General features: G+C 50.0%; 1 pseudogene; it reads right to left on the bottom strand.

Moving 5' to 3' along the window:
- Positions 1-3,652: 3,652 nt before the first annotated feature.
- On the bottom strand, positions 3,653-7,284 carry LOC119329904 (annotated as a pseudogene).
- Between the last annotated feature and the right edge of the window lie 120 nt (positions 7,285-7,404).

Below are 7,404 nucleotides of genomic sequence, written 5' to 3'. Positions count from 1 at the left end.
GCAGCCTCCAATACCTCAAGTATATATAGGGGAAGGGGAGGGGCTGCGCCCCCACCTAGGGTTCCCTCCCTAGGGGTGGCGGCAGCCCCCAGATCCCATCTGGGTGGCGACCACAAGGGGGAGAGGGGGAGGCGCACCTGGGGTGAGCCTTAGGGCCCATCTGCCCTAGGGTTTGCCACCCTCCCCTCTTGGAGGCTCCTTGGGCCTTGGTGGGAGGCGCCCCAGCCCACCTAGGGGCTGGTCCCTTCCCACTATTGGCCCATGTAGGCCTCCGGGGATGGTGGCCCCACCTGGTGGACCCCCGGACCCCTCCGGTGGTCCCAGTACACTACCGGTGATGCCCGGAACATTTCTGGTGGCCAAAACCATACTTCCTATATATCAATCTTTACCTACGGATCATTCCGGAACTCCTCGTGACGTCCGGGATCTCATCCTGGACTCCGAACAACATTCGGTAACCGCGTACATACTTTCCCTATAACCCTAGTGTCATCGAACCTTAAGTGTGTAGACCCTACGGGTTCGGGAAACATGTAGACATGACCGAGACAACTCTCCGATCAATAACCAACAGCGGGATCTGGATACCCATGTTGGCTCCCACATGCTCCATGATGATCTCATCGGATGAACCACGATGTCAAGGACTTAATCAATCCCGTATACAATTCGCTTTGTCTAGCGGTACGATACTTGCCCGAGATTCGATCGTCGGTATCCCGATACCTTGTTCGATCTCGTTACCGGCAAGTCTCTTTACTCGTTCCGTAACACATCATCCCGTGATCAACTCCTTGATCACATTGTGCAAATTATGATGATGTCCTACCGAGTGGGCCCAGAGATACCTCTCCGTTTACACGGAGTGACAAATCCCAGTCTCGATTCGTGCCAACCCAACAGACACTTTCGGAGATACCTGTAGTGTACCTTTATAGCCACCCAGTTACGTTGTGACGTTTGGCACACCCAAAGCACTCCTACGGTATCCGGGAGTTGCACAATCTCATGGTCTAAGGAAATGATACTTGACATTAGAAAAGCTTTAGCATACGAACTACATGATCTTGTGCTAGGCTTAGGATTGGGTCTTGTCCATCACATCATTCTCCTAATGATGTGATCCCGTTATCAACGACATCCAATGTCCATGGTCAGGAAACCATAACCATCTATTGATCAACGAGCTAGTCAACTAGAGGCTTACTAGGGACATGGTGTTGTCTATGTATCCACACATGTATCTGAGTTTCCTGTCAATACAATTCTAGCATGGATAATAAACGATTATCATGAACAAGGAAATATAATAATAACCAATTTATTATTGCCTCTAGGGCATATTTCCAACAGTGTTGGGTCTGGCGGATCATGCAATGCGATGGGGGTCTTTGGCTTCAGTTGGTTGAGGCAAAATATTTGCAGGGATAGCCTCTCTTGGCGTGTTCTCGCTCGGCTGGGTCTCAATTCTGGAGATCTATCCAGGCGATTAAGGATGAGATCCCTGGGTGCTACCATCTCAGTTGGCAATGGAAATGGCACGCGGTTCTGGATTGACCCCTCGCTGGATGGGGAGCCGCTTCGTGTTCGATTTCCTAGACTATTTGCTATCTGCGAGGACTCACATCTGGTGGTCTCCGCGGCCGATTTGGATGAGCAGTGGAACATCGCGTTCCATCATTCATTTGGGCCGGAGGAGGTGCGAGAATGGGCGAGTTTGTGGGAAGTAGTCCCTCGAGAGCTATCCTAGTCTCCTGACACCATTTCCTGGAGACTCTCTCCTCCGGGAGAATTTTCAGTTAGCTCTGCATACCAGGCGCTCTGCCGCCAGCCGGTCATACAGTGGTTATCCCCATTGTGAAGGCGCCGATGCTCCTCGGGATCTAGATTCTCATTTGGCAGCTTTTGCGTGATCGCTTACCCTCTCGAACAGAGGTTCTTAAGCGACACGGTCCGGGCGATGGCCTATGCCCTCCGTCCGAAAATACTTGTCCTCGAAATGGTTGTATCTAGATGCGGAATGCATGCGAGGATGGACCGAAGTTGCCATTTGAGTATTTTTAAATGTTTATTATATCGGCCGAATACCACTCCGTGCGGTCGTCTGTGCGAGACCGCCGGCGGCGACGCATGTCGTATGTCGCGCCGACAGCGCCAGCCATCCCGCGGGGCGTGCGTGCGTGCTCGGCTGGGCTCAGCCAGGGAGCCGCGTCGTCCTTTCGGCGGTTGGGGCCAGCCGGCGGGGCGACCGAATCTTTGTCGTGCGCCGGTACGCGCGCGCGTGCGATCAACAACTGCCATGCCAGGGCATGGCATATTGGCATGGCAACCACGCACCGGCCCGCCCGATCGCCTGCGTGCGTGGCGTGACCAGACGTTATCAAAGTCAGGGGACGGACGGCATATGTGCTGTCGCTTCCGTCGACGATCCGGCGATCCTCCCCCTGCGCCGCAGGCCCAGAGCAGCCACCGGCCATGCCCGGCGTGCCGCGCGGCGGGCGACCACCGGCCCTGCCGCGCCGCTCCGCCAGAGCGAGCAAGGCCTCCACCGATCGCCCGCGCGCCACCCCTGCCAGCAGCAGCGCGCGCGCACGCACGCGCCTGGTAGGTACTGGTACTGCATGCTCATCATATGACCGATCGACGCTCTCCTCCGTGCGCGGCCCATGCCATGCCATGCTCGTCGGGTGCCATCCGTCTACCCCTCTCTGGGAATTTGCTGCCGCGACTGGCACACGCCTCGCGCACGCCTACGCCAGTGACCCGTCGACCCGCGACTGGACGACGGATCACCGGCCCGACGCACAGTGTCTGCCGCGCGACCGCCTGCGCTCCAGGCTGAGCCAGGGAAGCTCCCAGGCCCCGGCCGGGTCGTACGTACGTACCGTGCTGCATAGACATGCTACGCCGTACGCTTCATGTGATGTTGGGGGGCATGGTACGTGGCCGGTTGACCTTTTCGGTGCCAAATAATAATAGCGTGCGTGCTCGCAGTCACAGACACGTCCGTCGATCCATCCATGATTGATCGCCGAGACTGGCGGCACGGTGTTTCTCACCCGCACCGCGCCCTTCCGTGACATGCCAATCATGCATGATTGCAATTGCATGTTTCCTTCTATACGTACATCTATCTGAGCTTGCACCGGGAACCAACTAACCGATCTTCACCTACCAATCATCACCATCATCAGATCATCATCATCATCGACTTATTCTACGCGTCGAACCGTATGGTGGCCTGTCTCCAGGGCCGCCGGCTGAGAGCTTGCAGCTCCGGTTGCCCTGCCTTGCCTGCCGCCCCAATGGCCCAATGATAGCCCTCCAAGCGGTTGACCAAACGTGGGCACCTGATAGATAGACAGTACAATCATTTCAATCATTGGAGCGAGCGATTCCACAGCTAAGGCTTCGGCGATTCGCTCCTCATGTCCACGCTCGCTACCACTCCTCAATTATCCAGCGACAGCTGCCTTCTACCACTACTATAATCTGCATATATGGTGAGAGTATCAGTTGGCAGTTAGCATGTTGCAGGCAGGCCACAACTAGCACCCTCCCTGAAAGATCAAAAAACAAGGCTTCAGACAGCCCGCTGCAACCTTCCTGAGGAGAAGATAAGGAAAAGAAAGACGGCAACCAACTATCAGAAATTCCCGCAAAAAAATAAAAGATAAATATCAGACAGCATCTTGCGGACCACTGACTCAACATGAACATTAATGTGGCGCAAAATCATCAACTATGCACGGTGTTTCTCGGTGTGCATGAAAAAACGACGAATATCACCACCGCCTATCACCTCTTCCTGCTATCGCGCTGACTTAAAAGTCTGGGGAAACCGGAGACAACAAACTAAAGCTCGTACATCCGCATGAACCATGAAAGGAAGCGTCGAGATTTCGAAGCAGGACTAGACGTGGAAAAACTGTGGCAGTCTACGGCTAACTCTGGTGTGCTGACATCTAAGATTAGCCGAGTCCCAGATTCCGCAGCTCCTTCTTCTGACCGGTGGTCGAGCCGCCCTCTTTCTTGATCCGGGAAGGCCTGACGATACGGTCAATGATCCCGTACTCGAGGGCTCCTTCTGCGTCGAAGCGTTCGACCTGGATAGGTCCTCATGAACCTGCCAAAGTAATTAAATATACTTGAGATGAGAGGAATGCAGCTAGGATTATACTTTCAGAGATCAACCTTGCTGAATCATGAGAATGGTGGGCTTATAGGGAAAGTGGAAATATGGCATTTCACATCATATTATTTTTGTTAGTATGATAGATGAGAAAACTAGAACAAATCAAAGGCTTCGTAGGTGTAGTGGAAGTAAGCAGGAACACTAAAAGGCGTTTCTCTGAAAGGTAACTGTAACAGCAGGTGATGAGGGACAGAGTGGCAGGAACATGCAACAGAAAATGCTGACCTTTTCAACAGAATGACCCGTGTGCTCTGCTAGCTTGCCATAAAGATAGTTCTTGATCCGATTAAGTTCGTTTGATTCATTTTCTATATCATCAGCCTGTAGGAAAACGGAAGTGTGCGATAAGGCACTTCAGCAGTAACAACAATGACTGTACACCGTAAGGATTTTTAACAACAAACTGATCGGTAAGCTTCTGCTAAAGCCCAGACCTGGCCTCGAGCTGCTCCAGCAGGTGACTGAAGTGAAACACGGCAAAGAGGCATACCAGTACGCGAACCCTACATAGTGTAAAATAGCAGTAGAATAAGCGTTATAGTGGGCAGAAAAAAGAACAACTTCAAGAAGAAGTTGGTATTTAAGTGCTAATACCTTTTGACCAGCTGCAAGAATGAATCCTGCCAAGTTGAATGCAAAGCCCAAGCAATGAGTACCAATTGGACTCTTTAGGCTTAGCATGGTATCATATAACGCCATGCATGGTGTAAGCTGCAATATTAATAGACAACACACAATTTACAAAGGCTCTCCTAGGCAAACTTGGGTTAGCGAAGAGTATTTCTTGGCCGAGACGCTTCTGTAGCTCTGTACCCATTTCAGAACATCGAAACAAACATATATTCACAAGCCAAAAGGTACACTGAAAGATGGATTACAAAGTATCCATGTTGCATTTATCAATGGGACTCACTAGTCAATAAAATGGTGCATGCTGGCACCAATTTATAATGAACTTAAATTCCTAGTGAGCTTTCCAACCAATTAGAACTACTACATTTGGAATATTTGTTATATTGACATTGCTTAATTTTGTCTCCAAGATTATAACAATAGAGATTCTCTATTTTCAGAATGAGCATTTCAGTTTCATAGTGATACTAGTTTTTGCAATAGTTTCTCCCATAAGAGTAGGACAGCATACCCAACTAAGAACAAAATACTAAAGTTCAGACTATCCCTCACGAAACTAGAGTAGCATTGGCAGCCCGTCAGAGCCACTCAGTTCATCCTAGTTTGATCTTTTCAAGATAAACTATGGGGACATCCAAGTTTTATGTTATCAACGGTACTCGGCATCATTAAAATGGTGCATGCCCACACCGATCTATAGTGAACTTCAGTTTCCAGTGAACTTTCCAAACAATTAGAGCTGCTACAATTGGAATAATGTTATACTGTGATCACTTAATTTTGCCTCCAAGGTTATTACAATAGAATAAATCCTCTCTTTCCAGAATGAGTATTTCCATTTCATAGCTATACAAGTTTTGCACTGGCTTTGTCCCACAAGAGTAGGACAGCATATACAACTCAGCACAAGATACTCAAGTTCAGCCAATCACTCACTTACTAAACTACAGAATAGCATTGGCAGCCCCTTAGATCCAATCAGCTCAACCCAGTTTTTCTTTTTCAAGATATAAACTACGGGGACATCAACTTGGTTTCGAATTCTTTAGAAGGTCAACCTACAGGACACAAGAACATGACCCCAAAAAAAGTGACATAAAAGAAGGACAACCAACAAGAACAAAAGGGTAGTGTTCCTGAGTTCTTACATCTCCTCCTGGACCATTGATGTATAGAAGAATCTTCTTTGTGTCATCAACACTGTCAAGGTACAGCATGCTTGCTAGTACTTGGTTACTGAATTCTTCATCAATAGTGTCCCCAATGAAGATAATCCGCTCACGATACTGTATACAGCAAATACAAATTAGGCACTGGTGCAACGGAATTAGTCATTTTATTAGGTATTGCAAGGTCTTACTAAAGCATTCCATATGTCAAGCCACTGCCAGGTTCCTTCACCAGGTGTTCTGTAAGGTACCCGTGGTGTGCCGACAGGCATCATTGAAATACGTGCCCTGGTAGCCCTCTTGTTTGACAACCTAATATGTGTAAATATGAGTAGACCATGATATTAAGGGGAACAAATGTTTCCAGCAAACCACACAAAAAATTACTGATACAATTGGCTACCATGAATGTCAACAAATCTGCGGACCTAGCTAGAACAATAACAGATGAAGCATCTCGTTGATACTTGACTGATACAAGCTCTCATCTTGGTTTGTGCACAAAACAATTTTGTTGATGAAATGAACATATTCTGCACATTCCACATCCATCGAAAAGCTATATAGAGATCACTAATGTACGGAGCCATTCGACGCAACCATCAGAACTCAAAATCATCCGTCTATTAGTACGCAGACAGCGATAATTACATGAACAAGCACAGCAGGCAAAACTAGTTAACCACCACCAGAAATGGGGACTGAACAAACACCTGACGAATGTGCAGCACCACACACATATTATCAACACAACGAGCAAAACAGAGGCTACGCATATGGATGGGCGCGCGCGCACGTACCCCAGGGAGACCCTCCGGTTGACGGCGGTGTAGAACCGGGCGTTGACATTCGGGCACGACGACTCGGACGAGCCTGCTCAGCAATCCAGCCACCAAAACCGAAATCAGCCACCAGAACAACGAACCCCAGAGTAAAATTGGAACGATTTGGTTCGGTTTTCGTGCTCACCGAGCCTGGTCTGGGCCTTCAACCCGACGAAGACCTTGGTGCCCACGCTGCGAAAGGGGAAACAGAGACAGAGGCGAGAGGATTGGGGAGGGTCAGCCAGGGCTTCAGGAGTGGGGCGTGCGAGGGGGAGACGGGGCAGGAGGCAGACCTGAGAGAGGACGGCGAGCTGGCGACGGCGCGGGGGTGGAAGCAGGAGGAGTTGGCGGGCGCCGTCCGGCACAGCGCCATTGGAGCAGGGCTGCGGAGTGGCTCGGGAGTGAACAGTGGCGGAACGGATAACGGAGGGAGGAAGAGGGTGGATGTGCGCCAAGATTCGTGCGCCTCCTGATCGAACACATCTTTTACATCTCCTGGCATCTGACAGCATCTCCACGCCTTCCCAGAAATAATTGAATTCCTTAAGGACAAGCTTGTGTCATAGTTGCTCGCTAACTT

The sequence above is a fragment of the Triticum dicoccoides genome, chromosome 7A, assembly GCF_002162155.2.
Source record: "Triticum dicoccoides isolate Atlit2015 ecotype Zavitan chromosome 7A, WEW_v2.0, whole genome shotgun sequence".
Lineage (NCBI taxonomy): Eukaryota > Viridiplantae > Streptophyta > Magnoliopsida > Poales > Poaceae > Triticum > Triticum dicoccoides.
This window is presented reverse-complemented; position numbering and strand designations above follow the sequence as displayed.